Source organism: Rhamphochromis longiceps, linkage group LG15 (assembly GCF_057381845.1).
Source record: "Rhamphochromis longiceps isolate RC_006_pf linkage group LG15, R_longiceps_female_GT1.1, whole genome shotgun sequence".
NCBI lineage: Eukaryota > Metazoa > Chordata > Actinopteri > Cichliformes > Cichlidae > Rhamphochromis > Rhamphochromis longiceps.
This window is the reverse complement of record NC_140571.1, coordinates 12,634,223-12,649,216: the sequence shown is the minus strand read 5'-3', so window position 1 is coordinate 12,649,216 and position 14,994 is coordinate 12,634,223. Positions and strand designations below refer to the sequence as shown.

General features: G+C 40.4%; 17 non-coding genes across 17 annotated transcripts; all 17 read left to right on the top strand.

The window, feature by feature from the left end:
• Nucleotides 1-340: 340 nt before the first annotated feature.
• On the top strand, nt 341-423 carry trnal-uaa (transfer RNA leucine (anticodon UAA)). The gene has a single exon. It is a non-coding gene; the product is annotated as a tRNA-Leu (tRNA).
• Nucleotides 424-1,053: 630 nt separating this feature from the next.
• Nucleotides 1,054-1,244, top strand: LOC146652256 (U2 spliceosomal RNA). Its single transcript, XR_014907798.1, has one exon. It is a non-coding gene; the product is annotated as a U2 spliceosomal RNA (small nuclear RNA).
• An 848-nt stretch (nt 1,245-2,092) lies between these two features.
• Nucleotides 2,093-2,175, top strand: trnal-uaa (transfer RNA leucine (anticodon UAA)). Its single transcript has one exon. It is a non-coding gene; the product is annotated as a tRNA-Leu (tRNA).
• A 630-nt stretch (nt 2,176-2,805) lies between these two features.
• Nucleotides 2,806-2,996, top strand: LOC146652254 (U2 spliceosomal RNA). The gene has a single exon (XR_014907797.1). It is a non-coding gene; the product is annotated as a U2 spliceosomal RNA (small nuclear RNA).
• Nucleotides 2,997-3,845: 849 nt separating this feature from the next.
• trnal-uaa (transfer RNA leucine (anticodon UAA)) lies at nt 3,846-3,928 on the top strand. Its single transcript has one exon. It is a non-coding gene; the product is annotated as a tRNA-Leu (tRNA).
• A 630-nt stretch (nt 3,929-4,558) lies between these two features.
• LOC146652252 (U2 spliceosomal RNA) lies at nt 4,559-4,749 on the top strand. The gene has a single exon (XR_014907796.1). It is a non-coding gene; the product is annotated as a U2 spliceosomal RNA (small nuclear RNA).
• Nucleotides 4,750-5,597: 848 nt separating this feature from the next.
• Nucleotides 5,598-5,680, top strand: trnal-uaa (transfer RNA leucine (anticodon UAA)). The gene has a single exon. It is a non-coding gene; the product is annotated as a tRNA-Leu (tRNA).
• A 630-nt stretch (nt 5,681-6,310) lies between these two features.
• Nucleotides 6,311-6,501, top strand: LOC146652250 (U2 spliceosomal RNA). The gene has a single exon (XR_014907795.1). It is a non-coding gene; the product is annotated as a U2 spliceosomal RNA (small nuclear RNA).
• An 849-nt stretch (nt 6,502-7,350) lies between these two features.
• trnal-uaa (transfer RNA leucine (anticodon UAA)) lies at nt 7,351-7,433 on the top strand. The gene has a single exon. It is a non-coding gene; the product is annotated as a tRNA-Leu (tRNA).
• Nucleotides 7,434-8,063: 630 nt separating this feature from the next.
• On the top strand, nt 8,064-8,254 carry LOC146652248 (U2 spliceosomal RNA). Its single transcript, XR_014907794.1, has one exon. It is a non-coding gene; the product is annotated as a U2 spliceosomal RNA (small nuclear RNA).
• An 849-nt stretch (nt 8,255-9,103) lies between these two features.
• Nucleotides 9,104-9,186, top strand: trnal-uaa (transfer RNA leucine (anticodon UAA)). Its single transcript has one exon. It is a non-coding gene; the product is annotated as a tRNA-Leu (tRNA).
• Nucleotides 9,187-9,816: 630 nt separating this feature from the next.
• LOC146652246 (U2 spliceosomal RNA) lies at nt 9,817-10,007 on the top strand. Its single transcript, XR_014907793.1, has one exon. It is a non-coding gene; the product is annotated as a U2 spliceosomal RNA (small nuclear RNA).
• Nucleotides 10,008-10,854: 847 nt separating this feature from the next.
• Nucleotides 10,855-10,937, top strand: trnal-uaa (transfer RNA leucine (anticodon UAA)). The gene has a single exon. It is a non-coding gene; the product is annotated as a tRNA-Leu (tRNA).
• Nucleotides 10,938-11,567: 630 nt separating this feature from the next.
• Nucleotides 11,568-11,758, top strand: LOC146652244 (U2 spliceosomal RNA). The gene has a single exon (XR_014907792.1). It is a non-coding gene; the product is annotated as a U2 spliceosomal RNA (small nuclear RNA).
• Nucleotides 11,759-12,607: 849 nt separating this feature from the next.
• On the top strand, nt 12,608-12,690 carry trnal-uaa (transfer RNA leucine (anticodon UAA)). The gene has a single exon. It is a non-coding gene; the product is annotated as a tRNA-Leu (tRNA).
• A 630-nt stretch (nt 12,691-13,320) lies between these two features.
• LOC146652242 (U2 spliceosomal RNA) lies at nt 13,321-13,511 on the top strand. Its single transcript, XR_014907791.1, has one exon. It is a non-coding gene; the product is annotated as a U2 spliceosomal RNA (small nuclear RNA).
• An 849-nt stretch (nt 13,512-14,360) lies between these two features.
• On the top strand, nt 14,361-14,443 carry trnal-uaa (transfer RNA leucine (anticodon UAA)). The gene has a single exon. It is a non-coding gene; the product is annotated as a tRNA-Leu (tRNA).
• Nucleotides 14,444-14,994: the final 551 nt, after the last annotated feature.

Sequence of the window (14,994 nt, the reverse complement as noted above, 5' to 3'; positions counted from 1 at the left end):
GTTGTTTCCATTTGTGGATGGTTAATAGTGCAGAAGATTGTTTTTCTGTTTTCAGGATTACATGAAAACATTTTGGAACAGATCATTTTTGCATATAATAAATCTTAGGATAGTATTGGTTTTGATGATTTATAAAACAGCTGTGTGCCGTAGCCCTGGTAGTGTGGATCCTTAGTGTGTAAAGAGTAGATACCTCATGTAATATGTGTGAATGAAAATCCATGGACTTTATAAGAGTCCTCCATTTATGGCTATGATCCTAACAAACAAGATTAATACGTTTCTTTCTCCTACCAATCTTCCTGTTTCCTAAAGGAACACGCATGCACAACATATATCCACCAGGGTGGCCGAGTGGTTAAGGCGTTGGACTTAAGCTCCAATGAGCGCATGCTCTCGTGGGTTCAAACCCCACTCCTGGTATAATTTGGAGCCTCATGACTGGTAAACTGAAATGTATCTATGGGAGCAACAATGATCAATAGGAGTTTTTAGGAATTTTCTGTGAGCAATATCCCCCCACCCAGTCACCCCCAAAAAAGCTGGGATGAAAGACAAATGAGAGGTCTGTGCCAAGGTCGCTTAGTCTTACTGTACATGTTATATGTAGAACCGTTGGCTTGTGCAATTAGGGAAAGCCCAGACATAACAGGAATACAGTTACCGGGAGGAGAAACATTAAAAATTTAACAGTATGTAATTATCATATTATGAAAACAATTATAACGCCAAGAAAGTTATAAAAATGAATTGAAGACGCTCCGTCTCAACGACCGCTGATTGGACTGCAGGCGACCACGTGATTTTGAATCTCATTAACCGGCATGCGCTGACCGGCGTTTCAGAAACTAAAGTGTCGTCATATATGTGGCGCCGTTTAAAAACTGAAACATGCCGACCATAGTTATATTGTGATGTTTCGGAGGTAAAACGTCAGTAAAACATCGACCTGTCCTCTACCATTTGTTAGAAGGCGACTGTGTTCTTCATTGTAACCATGAGTTAGAGTTGCAGTAAGCAGAATGAGTCGTTTCTGTCGTGCGATATGTGGGTATCGCTTCTCGGCCTTTTGGCTAAGATCAAGTGTAGTATCTGTTCTTATCAGTTTAATATCTGATACGTCCCCTACCCGGGGACCATATATTAAATTGATTTTTGGAGCAGGGAGATGGAATAGGGGCTTGCTCCGTCCACTCCACGCATCGACCTGGTATTGCAGTATTTCTAGGAACGGTGCACCCCCTGAAGCTGTGAAAAACAAATGTCATTTCACTCAACAGTTTGTGCAAAGAAATTTCTTATACGCTAGATATATGCGTGCGTCTGCATATCTGGACATTGTCTTCGTGTAATCTTCCAAGGTTAGTCAGACTGAAATGTTGCGACTTAATATTTGTGAATGACTTACATTTAACTATTACCAGAATTACTAAATCCTGCCACTTGGACTGACACGTGGCTGGACACACACTTTCTATGGGAAATCAAAAAAATATGTCGTTTTGAACTGCAGTTACACTATTCTGGCTCCAATCCTGCAGTTACCTCTGTTGTCCACTAGAGACCAATAGAAGTCTTTAAAAACCGGAGGCTGCCATCTACAAGGACTCATGTTGATTATAGGTTTAACTCTTCTCTTTCTCTACATACTGCAGCTTTCTGTCCTCTGTGGCTGTAAATTACATCGTTTGAAAAAAAAAAACACCACACAATTTTTTCTTGGCTTTTTAGCTAAAATCACCTGTATTGTCTGTTGTTTCCATTTGTGGATGGTTAATAGTGCAGAAGATTGTTTTTCTGTTTTCAGGATTACATGAAAACATTTTGGAACAGATCATTTTTGCATATAATAAATCTTAGGATAGTATTGGTTTTGATGATTTATAAAACAGCTGTGTGCCGTAGCCCTGGTAGTGTGGATCCTTAGTGTGTAAAGAGTAGATACCTCATGTAATATGTGTGAATGAAAATCCATGGACTTTATAAGAGTCCTCCATTTATGGCTATGATCCTAACAAACAAGATTAATACGTTTCTTTCTCCTACCAATCTTCCTGTTTCCTAAAGGAACACGCATGCACAATATATATGCACCAGGGTGGCCGAGTGGTTAAGGCGTTGGACTTAAGCTCCAATGAGCGCATGCTCTCGTAGGTTCAAACCCCACTCCTGGTATAATTTGGAGCCTCATGACTGGTAAACTGAAATGTATCTATGGGAGCAACAATGATCAATAGGAGCTTTTAGGAATTTTCTGTGAGCAATATCCCCCCACCCAGTCACCCCCAAAAAAGCTGGGATGAAAGACAAATGAGAGGTCTGTGCCAAGGTCGCTTAGTCTTACTGTACATGTTATATGTAGAACCGTTGGCTTGTGCAATTAGGGAAAGCCCAGACATAACAGGAATACAGTTACCGGGAGGAGAAACATTAAAAATTTAACAGTATGTAATTATCATATTATGAAAACAATTATAACGCCAAGAAAGTTATAAAAATGAATTGAAGACGCTCCGTCTCAACGACCGCTGATTGGACTGCAGGCGACCACGTGATTTTGAATCTCATTAACCGGCATGCGCTGACCGGCGTTTCAGAAACTAAAGTGTCGTCATATATGTGGCGCCGTTTAAAAACTGAAACATGCCGACCATAGTTATATTGTGATGTTTCGGAGGTAAAACGTCAGTAAAACATCGACCTGTCCTCTACCATTTGTTAGAAGGCGACTGTGTTCTTCATTGTAACCATGAGTTAGAGTTGCAGTAAGCAGAATGAGTCGTTTCTGTCGTGCGATATGTGGGTATCGCTTCTCGGCCTTTTGGCTAAGATCAAGTGTAGTATCTGTTCTTATCAGTTTAATATCTGATACGTCCCCTACCCGGGGACCATATATTAAATTGATTTTTGGAGCAGGGAGATGGAATAGGGGCTTGCTCCGTCCACTCCACGCATCGACCTGGTATTGCAGTATTTCTAGGAACGGTGCACCCCCTGAAGCTGTGAAAAACAAATGTCATTTCACTCAACAGTTTGTGCAAAGAAATTTCTTATACGCTAGATATATGCGTGCGTCTGCATATCTGGACATTGTCTTCGTGTAATCTTCCAAGGTTAGTCAGACTGAAATGTTGCGACTTAATATTTGTGAATGACTTACATTTAACTATTACCAGAATTACTAAATCCTGCCACTTGGACTGACACGTGGCTGGACACACACTTTCTATGGGAAATCAAAAAAATATGTCGTTTTGAACTGCAGTTACACTATTCTGGCTCCAATCCTGCAGTTACCTCTGTTGTCCACTAGAGACCAATAGAAGTCTTTAAAAACCGGAGGCTGCCATCTACAAGGACTCATGTTGATTATAGGTTTAACTCTTCTCTTTCTCTACATACTGCAGCTTTCTGTCCTCTGTGGCTGTAAATTACATCGTTTGAAAAAAAAAAAACACCACACAATTTTTTCTTGGCTTTTTAGCTAAAATCACCTGTATTGTCTGTTGTTTCCATTTGTGGATGGTTAATAGTGCAGAAGATTGTTTTTCTGTTTTCAGGATTACATGAAAACATTTTGGAACAGATCATTTTTGCATATAATAAATCTTAGGATAGTATTGGTTTTGATGATTTATAAAACAGCTGTGTGCCGTAGCCCTGGTAGTGTGGATCCTTAGTGTGTAAAGAGTAGATACCTCATGTAATATGTGTGAATGAAAATCCATGGACTTTATAAGAGTCCTCCATTTATGGCTATGATCCTAACAAACAAGATTAATACGTTTCTTTCTCCTACCAATCTTCCTGTTTCCTAAAGGAACACGCATGCACAACATATATCCACCAGGGTGGCCGAGTGGTTAAGGCGTTGGACTTAAGCTCCAATGAGCGCATGCTCTCGTGGGTTCAAACCCCACTCCTGGTATAATTTGGAGCCTCATGACTGGTAAACTGAAATGTATCTATGGGAGCAACAATGATCAATAGGAGTTTTTAGGAATTTGCTGTGAGCAATATCCCCCCACCCAGTCACCCCCAAAAAAGCTGGGATGAAAGACAAATGAGAGGTCTGTGCCAAGGTCGCTTAGTCTTACTGTACATGTTATATGTAGAACCGTTGGCTTGTGCAATTAGGGAAAGCCCAGACATAACAGGAATACAGTTACCGGGAGGAGAAACATTAAAAATTTAACAGTATGTAATTATCATATTATGAAAACAATTATAACGCCAAGAAAGTTATAAAAATGAATTGAAGACGCTCCGTCTCAACGACCGCTGATTGGACTGCAGGCGACCACGTGATTTTGAATCTCATTAACCGGCATGCGCTGACCGGCGTTTCAGAAACTAAAGTGTCGTCATATATGTGGCGCCGTTTAAAAACTGAAACATGCCGACCATAGTTATATTGTGATGTTTCGGAGGTAAAACGTCAGTAAAACATCGACCTGTCCTCTACCATTTGTTAGAAGGCGACTGTGTTCTTCATTGTAACCATGAGTTAGAGTTGCAGTAAGCAGAATGAGTCGTTTCTGTCGTGCGATATGTGGGTATCGCTTCTCGGCCTTTTGGCTAAGATCAAGTGTAGTATCTGTTCTTATCAGTTTAATATCTGATACGTCCCCTACCCGGGGACCATATATTAAATTGATTTTTGGAGCAGGGAGATGGAATAGGGGCTTGCTCCGTCCACTCCACGCATCGACCTGGTATTGCAGTATTTCTAGGAACGGTGCACCCCCTGAAGCTGTGAAAAACAAATGTCATTTCACTCAACAGTTTGTGCAAAGAAATTTCTTATACGCTAGATATATGCGTGCGTCTGCATATCTGGACATTGTCTTCGTGTAATCTTCCAAGGTTAGTCAGACTGAAATGTTGCGACTTAATATTTGTGAATGACTTACATTTAACTATTACCAGAATTACTAAATCCTGCCACTTGGACTGACACGTGGCTGGACACACACTTTCTATGGGAAATCAAAAAAATATGTCGTTTTGAACTGCAGTTACACTATTCTGGCTCCAATCCTGCAGTTACCTCTGTTGTCCACTAGAGACCAATAGAAGTCTTTAAAAACCGGAGGCTGCCATCTACAAGGACTCATGTTGATTATAGGTTTAACTCTTCTCTTTCTCTACATACTGCAGCTTTCTGTCCTCTGTGGCTGTAAATTACATCGTTTGAAAAAAAAAAACACCACACAATTTTTTCTTGGCTTTTTAGCTAAAATCACCTGTATTGTCTGTTGTTTCCATTTGTGGATGGTTAATAGTGCAGAAGATTGTTTTTCTGTTTTCAGGATTACATGAAAACATTTTGGAACAGATCATTTTTGCATATAATAAATCTTAGGATAGTATTGGTTTTGATGATTTATAAAACAGCTGTGTGCCGTAGCCCTGGTAGTGTGGATCCTTAGTGTGTAAAGAGTAGATACCTCATGTAATATGTGTGAATGAAAATCCATGGACTTTATAAGAGTCCTCCATTTATGGCTATGATCCTAACAAACAAGATTAATACGTTTCTTTCTCCTACCAATCTTCCTGTTTCCTAAAGGAACACGCATGCACAATATATATGCACCAGGGTGGCCGAGTGGTTAAGGCGTTGGACTTAAGCTCCAATGAGCGCATGCTCTCGTAGGTTCAAACCCCACTCCTGGTATAATTTGGAGCCTCATGACTGGTAAACTGAAATGTATCTATGGGAGCAACAATGATCAATAGGAGCTTTTAGGAATTTTCTGTGAGCAATATCCCCCCACCCAGTCACCCCCAAAAAAGCTGGGATGAAAGACAAATGAGAGGTCTGTGCCAAGGTCGCTTAGTCTTACTGTACATGTTATATGTAGAACCGTTGGCTTGTGCAATTAGGGAAAGCCCAGACATAACAGGAATACAGTTACCGGGAGGAGAAACATTAAAAATTTAACAGTATGTAATTATCATATTATGAAAACAATTATAACGCCAAGAAAGTTATAAAAATGAATTGAAGACGCTCCGTCTCAACGACCGCTGATTGGACTGCAGGCGACCACGTGATTTTGAATCTCATTAACCGGCATGCGCTGACCGGCGTTTCAGAAACTAAAGTGTCGTCATATATGTGGCGCCGTTTAAAAACTGAAACATGCCGACCATAGTTATATTGTGATGTTTCGGAGGTAAAACGTCAGTAAAACATCGACCTGTCCTCTACCATTTGTTAGAAGGCGACTGTGTTCTTCATTGTAACCATGAGTTAGAGTTGCAGTAAGCAGAATGAGTCGTTTCTGTCGTGCGATATGTGGGTATCGCTTCTCGGCCTTTTGGCTAAGATCAAGTGTAGTATCTGTTCTTATCAGTTTAATATCTGATACGTCCCCTACCCGGGGACCATATATTAAATTGATTTTTGGAGCAGGGAGATGGAATAGGGGCTTGCTCCGTCCACTCCACGCATCGACCTGGTATTGCAGTATTTCTAGGAACGGTGCACCCCCTGAAGCTGTGAAAAACAAATGTCATTTCACTCAACAGTTTGTGCAAAGAAATTTCTTATACGCTAGATATATGCGTGCGTCTGCATATCTGGACATTGTCTTCGTGTAATCTTCCAAGGTTAGTCAGACTGAAATGTTGCGACTTAATATTTGTGAATGACTTACATTTAACTATTACCAGAATTACTAAATCCTGCCACTTGGACTGACACGTGGCTGGACACACACTTTCTATGGGAAATCAAAAAAATATGTCGTTTTGAACTGCAGTTACACTATTCTGGCTCCAATCCTGCAGTTACCTCTGTTGTCCACTAGAGACCAATAGAAGTCTTTAAAAACCGGAGGCTGCCATCTACAAGGACTCATGTTGATTATAGGTTTAACTCTTCTCTTTCTCTACATACTGCAGCTTTCTGTCCTCTGTGGCTGTAAATTACATCGTTTGAAAAAAAAAAAACACCACACAATTTTTTCTTGGCTTTTTAGCTAAAATCACCTGTATTGTCTGTTGTTTCCATTTGTGGATGGTTAATAGTGCAGAAGATTGTTTTTCTGTTTTCAGGATTACATGAAAACATTTTGGAACAGATCATTTTTGCATATAATAAATCTTAGGATAGTATTGGTTTTGATGATTTATAAAACAGCTGTGTGCCGTAGCCCTGGTAGTGTGGATCCTTAGTGTGTAAAGAGTAGATACCTCATGTAATATGTGTGAATGAAAATCCATGGACTTTATAAGAGTCCTCCATTTATGGCTATGATCCTAACAAACAAGATTAATACGTTTCTTTCTCCTACCAATCTTCCTGTTTCCTAAAGGAACACGCATGCACAACATATATCCACCAGGGTGGCCGAGTGGTTAAGGCGTTGGACTTAAGCTCCAATGAGCGCATGCTCTCGTGGGTTCAAACCCCACTCCTGGTATAATTTGGAGCCTCATGACTGGTAAACTGAAATGTATCTATGGGAGCAACAATGATCAATAGGAGTTTTTAGGAATTTGCTGTGAGCAATATCCCCCCACCCAGTCACCCCCAAAAAAGCTGGGATGAAAGACAAATGAGAGGTCTGTGCCAAGGTCGCTTAGTCTTACTGTACATGTTATATGTAGAACCGTTGGCTTGTGCAATTAGGGAAAGCCCAGACATAACAGGAATACAGTTACCGGGAGGAGAAACATTAAAAATTTAACAGTATGTAATTATCATATTATGAAAACAATTATAACGCCAAGAAAGTTATAAAAATGAATTGAAGACGCTCCGTCTCAACGACCGCTGATTGGACTGCAGGCGACCACGTGATTTTGAATCTCATTAACCGGCATGCGCTGACCGGCGTTTCAGAAACTAAAGTGTCGTCATATATGTGGCGCCGTTTAAAAACTGAAACATGCCGACCATAGTTATATTGTGATGTTTCGGAGGTAAAACGTCAGTAAAACATCGACCTGTCCTCTACCATTTGTTAGAAGGCGACTGTGTTCTTCATTGTAACCATGAGTTAGAGTTGCAGTAAGCAGAATGAGTCGTTTCTGTCGTGCGATATGTGGGTATCGCTTCTCGGCCTTTTGGCTAAGATCAAGTGTAGTATCTGTTCTTATCAGTTTAATATCTGATACGTCCCCTACCCGGGGACCATATATTAAATTGATTTTTGGAGCAGGGAGATGGAATAGGGGCTTGCTCCGTCCACTCCACGCATCGACCTGGTATTGCAGTATTTCTAGGAACGGTGCACCCCCTGAAGCTGTGAAAAACAAATGTCATTTCACTCAACAGTTTGTGCAAAGAAATTTCTTATACGCTAGATATATGCGTGCGTCTGCATATCTGGACATTGTCTTCGTGTAATCTTCCAAGGTTAGTCAGACTGAAATGTTGCGACTTAATATTTGTGAATGACTTACATTTAACTATTACCAGAATTACTAAATCCTGCCACTTGGACTGACACGTGGCTGGACACACACTTTCTATGGGAAATCAAAAAAATATGTCGTTTTGAACTGCAGTTACACTATTCTGGCTCCAATCCTGCAGTTACCTCTGTTGTCCACTAGAGACCAATAGAAGTCTTTAAAAACCGGAGGCTGCCATCTACAAGGACTCATGTTGATTATAGGTTTAACTCTTCTCTTTCTCTACATACTGCAGCTTTCTGTCCTCTGTGGCTGTAAATTACATCGTTTGAAAAAAAAAAAACACCACACAATTTTTTCTTGGCTTTTTAGCTAAAATCACCTGTATTGTCTGTTGTTTCCATTTGTGGATGGTTAATAGTGCAGAAGATTGTTTTTCTGTTTTCAGGATTACATGAAAACATTTTGGAACAGATCATTTTTGCATATAATAAATCTTAGGATAGTATTGGTTTTGATGATTTATAAAACAGCTGTGTGCCGTAGCCCTGGTAGTGTGGATCCTTAGTGTGTAAAGAGTAGATACCTCATGTAATATGTGTGAATGAAAATCCATGGACTTTATAAGAGTCCTCCATTTATGGCTATGATCCTAACAAACAAGATTAATACGTTTCTTTCTCCTACCAATCTTCCTGTTTCCTAAAGGAACACGCATGCACAACATATATCCACCAGGGTGGCCGAGTGGTTAAGGCGTTGGACTTAAGCTCCAATGAGCGCATGCTCTCGTGGGTTCAAACCCCACTCCTGGTATAATTTGGAGCCTCATGACTGGTAAACTGAAATGTATCTATGGGAGCAACAATGATCAATAGGAGTTTTTAGGAATTTGCTGTGAGCAATATCCCCCCACCCAGTCACCCCCAAAAAAGCTGGGATGAAAGACAAATGAGAGGTCTGTGCCAAGGTCGCTTAGTCTTACTGTACATGTTATATGTAGAACCGTTGGCTTGTGCAATTAGGGAAAGCCCAGACATAACAGGAATACAGTTACCGGGAGGAGAAACATTAAAAATTTAACAGTATGTAATTATCATATTATGAAAACAATTATAACGCCAAGAAAGTTATAAAAATGAATTGAAGACGCTCCGTCTCAACGACCGCTGATTGGACTGCAGGCGACCACGTGATTTTGAATCTCATTAACCGGCATGCGCTGACCGGCGTTTCAGAAACTAAAGTGTCGTCATATATGTGGCGCCGTTTAAAAACTGAAACATGCCGACCATAGTTATATTGTGATGTTTCGGAGGTAAAACGTCAGTAAAACATCGACCTGTCCTCTACCATTTGTTAGAAGGCGACTGTGTTCTTCATTGTAACCATGAGTTAGAGTTGCAGTAAGCAGAATGAGTCGTTTCTGTCGTGCGATATGTGGGTATCGCTTCTCGGCCTTTTGGCTAAGATCAAGTGTAGTATCTGTTCTTATCAGTTTAATATCTGATACGTCCCCTACCCGGGGACCATATATTAAATTGATTTTTGGAGCAGGGAGATGGAATAGGGGCTTGCTCCGTCCACTCCACGCATCGACCTGGTATTGCAGTATTTCTAGGAACGGTGCACCCCCTGAAGCTGTGAAAAACAAATGTCATTTCACTCAACAGTTTGTGCAAAGAAATTTCTTATACGCTAGATATATGCGTGCGTCTGCATATCTGGACATTGTCTTCGTGTAATCTTCCAAGGTTAGTCAGACTGAAATGTTGCGACTTAATATTTGTGAATGACTTACATTTAACTATTACCAGAATTACTAAATCCTGCCACTTGGACTGACACGTGGCTGGACACACACTTTCTATGGGAAATCAAAAAAATATGTCGTTTTGAACTGCAGTTACACTATTCTGGCTCCAATCCTGCAGTTACCTCTGTTGTCCACTAGAGACCAATAGAAGTCTTTAAAAACCGGAGGCTGCCATCTACAAGGACTCATGTTGATTATAGGTTTAACTCTTCTCTTTCTCTACATACTGCAGCTTTCTGTCCTCTGTGGCTGTAAATTACATCGTTTGAAAAAAAAAACACCACACAATTTTTTCTTGGCTTTTTAGCTAAAATCACCTGTATTGTCTGTTGTTTCCATTTGTGGATGGTTAATAGTGCAGAAGATTGTTTTTCTGTTTTCAGGATTACATGAAAACATTTTGGAACAGATCATTTTTGCATATAATAAATCTTAGGATAGTATTGGTTTTGATGATTTATAAAACAGCTGTGTGCCGTAGCCCTGGTAGTGTGGATCCTTAGTGTGTAAAGAGTAGATACCTCATGTAATATGTGTGAATGAAAATCCATGGACTTTATAAGAGTCCTCCATTTATGGCTATGATCCTAACAAACAAGATTAATACGTTTCTTTCTCCTACCAATCTTCCTGTTTCCTAAAGGAACACGCATGCACAATATATATGCACCAGGGTGGCCGAGTGGTTAAGGCGTTGGACTTAAGCTCCAATGAGCGCATGCTCTCGTAGGTTCAAACCCCACTCCTGGTATAATTTGGAGCCTCATGACTGGTAAACTGAAATGTATCTATGGGAGCAACAATGATCAATAGGAGCTTTTAGGAATTTTCTGTGAGCAATATCCCCCCACCCAGTCACCCCCAAAAAAGCTGGGATGAAAGACAAATGAGAGGTCTGTGCCAAGGTCGCTTAGTCTTACTGTACATGTTATATGTAGAACCGTTGGCTTGTGCAATTAGGGAAAGCCCAGACATAACAGGAATACAGTTACCGGGAGGAGAAACATTAAAAATTTAACAGTATGTAATTATCATATTATGAAAACAATTATAACGCCAAGAAAGTTATAAAAATGAATTGAAGACGCTCCGTCTCAACGACCGCTGATTGGACTGCAGGCGACCACGTGATTTTGAATCTCATTAACCGGCATGCGCTGACCGGCGTTTCAGAAACTAAAGTGTCGTCATATATGTGGCGCCGTTTAAAAACTGAAACATGCCGACCATAGTTATATTGTGATGTTTCGGAGGTAAAACGTCAGTAAAACATCGACCTGTCCTCTACCATTTGTTAGAAGGCGACTGTGTTCTTCATTGTAACCATGAGTTAGAGTTGCAGTAAGCAGAATGAGTCGTTTCTGTCGTGCGATATGTGGGTATCGCTTCTCGGCCTTTTGGCTAAGATCAAGTGTAGTATCTGTTCTTATCAGTTTAATATCTGATACGTCCCCTACCCGGGGACCATATATTAAATTGATTTTTGGAGCAGGGAGATGGAATAGGGGCTTGCTCCGTCCACTCCACGCATCGACCTGGTATTGCAGTATTTCTAGGAACGGTGCACCCCCTGAAGCTGTGAAAAACAAATGTCATTTCACTCAACAGTTTGTGCAAAGAAATTTCTTATACGCTAGATATATGCGTGCGTCTGCATATCTGGACATTGTCTTCGTGTAATCTTCCAAGGTTAGTCAGACTGAAATGTTGCGACTTAATATTTGTGAATGACTTACATTTAACTATTACCAGAATTACTAAATCCTGCCACTTGGACTGACACGTGGCTGGACACACACTTTCTATGGGAAATCAAAAAAATATGTCGTTTTGAACTGCAGTTACACTATTCTGGCTCCAATCCTGCAGTTACCTCTGTTGTCCACTAGAGACCAATAGAAGTCTTTAAAAACCGGAGGCTGCCATCTACAAGGACTCATGTTGATTATAGGTTTAACTCTTCTCTTTCTCTACATACTGCAGCTTTCTGTCCTCTGTGGCTGTAAATTACATCGTTTGAAAAAAAAAAAACACCACACAATTTTTTCTTGGCTTTTTAGCTAAAATCACCTGTATTGTCTGTTGTTTCCATTTGTGGATGGTTAATAGTGCAGAAGATTGTTTTTCTGTTTTCAGGATTACATGAAAACATTTTGGAACAGATCATTTTTGCATATAATAAATCTTAGGATAGTATTGGTTTTGATGATTTATAAAACAGCTGTGTGCCGTAGCCCTGGTAGTGTGGATCCTTAGTGTGTAAAGAGTAGATACCTCATGTAATATGTGTGAATGAAAATCCATGGACTTTATAAGAGTCCTCCATTTATGGCTATGATCCTAACAAACAAGATTAATACGTTTCTTTCTCCTACCAATCTTCCTGTTTCCTAAAGGAACACGCATGCACAACATATATCCACCAGGGTGGCCGAGTGGTTAAGGCGTTGGACTTAAGCTCCAATGAGCGCATGCTCTCGTGGGTTCAAACCCCACTCCTGGTATAATTTGGAGCCTCATGACTGGTAAACTGAAATGTATCTATGGGAGCAACAATGATCAATAGGAGTTTTTAGGAATTTGCTGTGAGCAATATCCCCCCACCCAGTCACCCCCAAAAAAGCTGGGATGAAAGACAAATGAGAGGTCTGTGCCAAGGTCGCTTAGTCTTACTGTACATGTTATATGTAGAACCGTTGGCTTGTGCAATTAGGGAAAGCCCAGACATAACAGGAATACAGTTACCGGGAGGAGAAACATTAAAAATTTAACAGTATGTAATTATCATATTATGAAAACAATTATAACGCCAAGAAAGTTATAAAAATGAATTGAAGACGCTCCGTCTCAACGACCGCTGATTGGACTGCAGGCGACCACGTGATTTTGAATCTCATTAACCGGCATGCGCTGACCGGCGTTTCAGAAACTAAAGTGTCGTCATATATGTGGCGCCGTTTAAAAACTGAAACATGCCGACCATAGTTATATTGTGATGTTTCGGAGGTAAAACGTCAGTAAAACATCGACCTGTCCTCTACCATTTGTTAGAAGGCGACTGTGTTCTTCATTGTAACCATGAGTTAGAGTTGCAGTAAGCAGAATGAGTCGTTTCTGTCGTGCGATATGTGGGTATCGCTTCTCGGCCTTTTGGCTAAGATCAAGTGTAGTATCTGTTCTTATCAGTTTAATATCTGATACGTCCCCTACCCGGGGACCATATATTAAATTGATTTTTGGAGCAGGGAGATGGAATAGGGGCTTGCTCCGTCCACTCCACGCATCGACCTGGTATTGCAGTATTTCTAGGAACGGTGCACCCCCTGAAGCTGTGAAAAACAAATGTCATTTCACTCAACAGTTTGTGCAAAGAAATTTCTTATACGCTAGATATATGCGTGCGTCTGCATATCTGGACATTGTCTTCGTGTAATCTTCCAAGGTTAGTCAGACTGAAATGTTGCGACTTAATATTTGTGAATGACTTACATTTAACTATTACCAGAATTACTAAATCCTGCCACTTGGACTGACACGTGGCTGGACACACACTTTCTATGGGAAATCAAAAAAATATGTCGTTTTGAACTGCAGTTACACTATTCTGGCTCCAATCCTGCAGTTACCTCTGTTGTCCACTAGAGACCAATAGAAGTCTTTAAAAACCGGAGGCTGCCATCTACAAGGACTCATGTTGATTATAGGTTTAACTCTTCTCTTTCTCTACATACTGCAGCTTTCTGTCCTCTGTGGCTGTAAATTACATCGTTTGAAAAAAAAAAAACACCACACAATTTTTTCTTGGCTTTTTAGCTAAAATCACCTGTATTGTCTGTTGTTTCCATTTGTGGATGGTTAATAGTGCAGAAGATTGTTTTTCTGTTTTCAGGATTACATGAAAACATTTTGGAACAGATCATTTTTGCATATAATAAATCTTAGGATAGTATTGGTTTTGATGATTTATAAAACAGCTGTGTGCCGTAGCCCTGGTAGTGTGGATCCTTAGTGTGTAAAGAGTAGATACCTCATGTAATATGTGTGAATGAAAATCCATGGACTTTATAAGAGTCCTCCATTTATGGCTATGATCCTAACAAACAAGATTAATACGTTTCTTTCTCCTACCAATCTTCCTGTTTCCTAAAGGAACACGCATGCACAACATATATCCACCAGGGTGGCCGAGTGGTTAAGGCGTTGGACTTAAGCTCCAATGAGCGCATGCTCTCGTGGGTTCAAACCCCACTCCTGGTATAATTTGGAGCCTCATGACTGGTAAACTGAAATGTATCTATGGGAGCAACAATGATCAATAGGAGTTTTTAGGAATTTGCTGTGAGCAATATCCCCCCACCCAGTCACCCCCAAAAAAGCTGGGATGAAAGACAAATGAGAGGTCTGTGCCAAGGTCGCTTAGTCTTACTGTACATGTTATATGTAGAACCGTTGGCTTGTGCAATTAGGGAAAGCCCAGACATAACAGGAATACAGTTACCGGGAGGAGAAACATTAAAAATTTAACAGTATGTAATTATCATATTATGAAAACAATTATAACGCCAAGAAAGTTATAAAAATGAATTGAAGACGCTCCGTCTCAACGACCGCTGATTGGACTGCAGGCGACCACGTGATTTTGAATCTCATTAACCGGCATGCGCTGACCGGCGTTTCAGAAACTAAAGTGTCGTCATATATGTGGCGCCGTTTAAAAACTGAAACATGCCGACCATAGTTATATTGTGATGTTTCGGAGGTAAAACGTCAGTAAAACATCGACCTGTCCTCTACCATTTGTTAGAAGG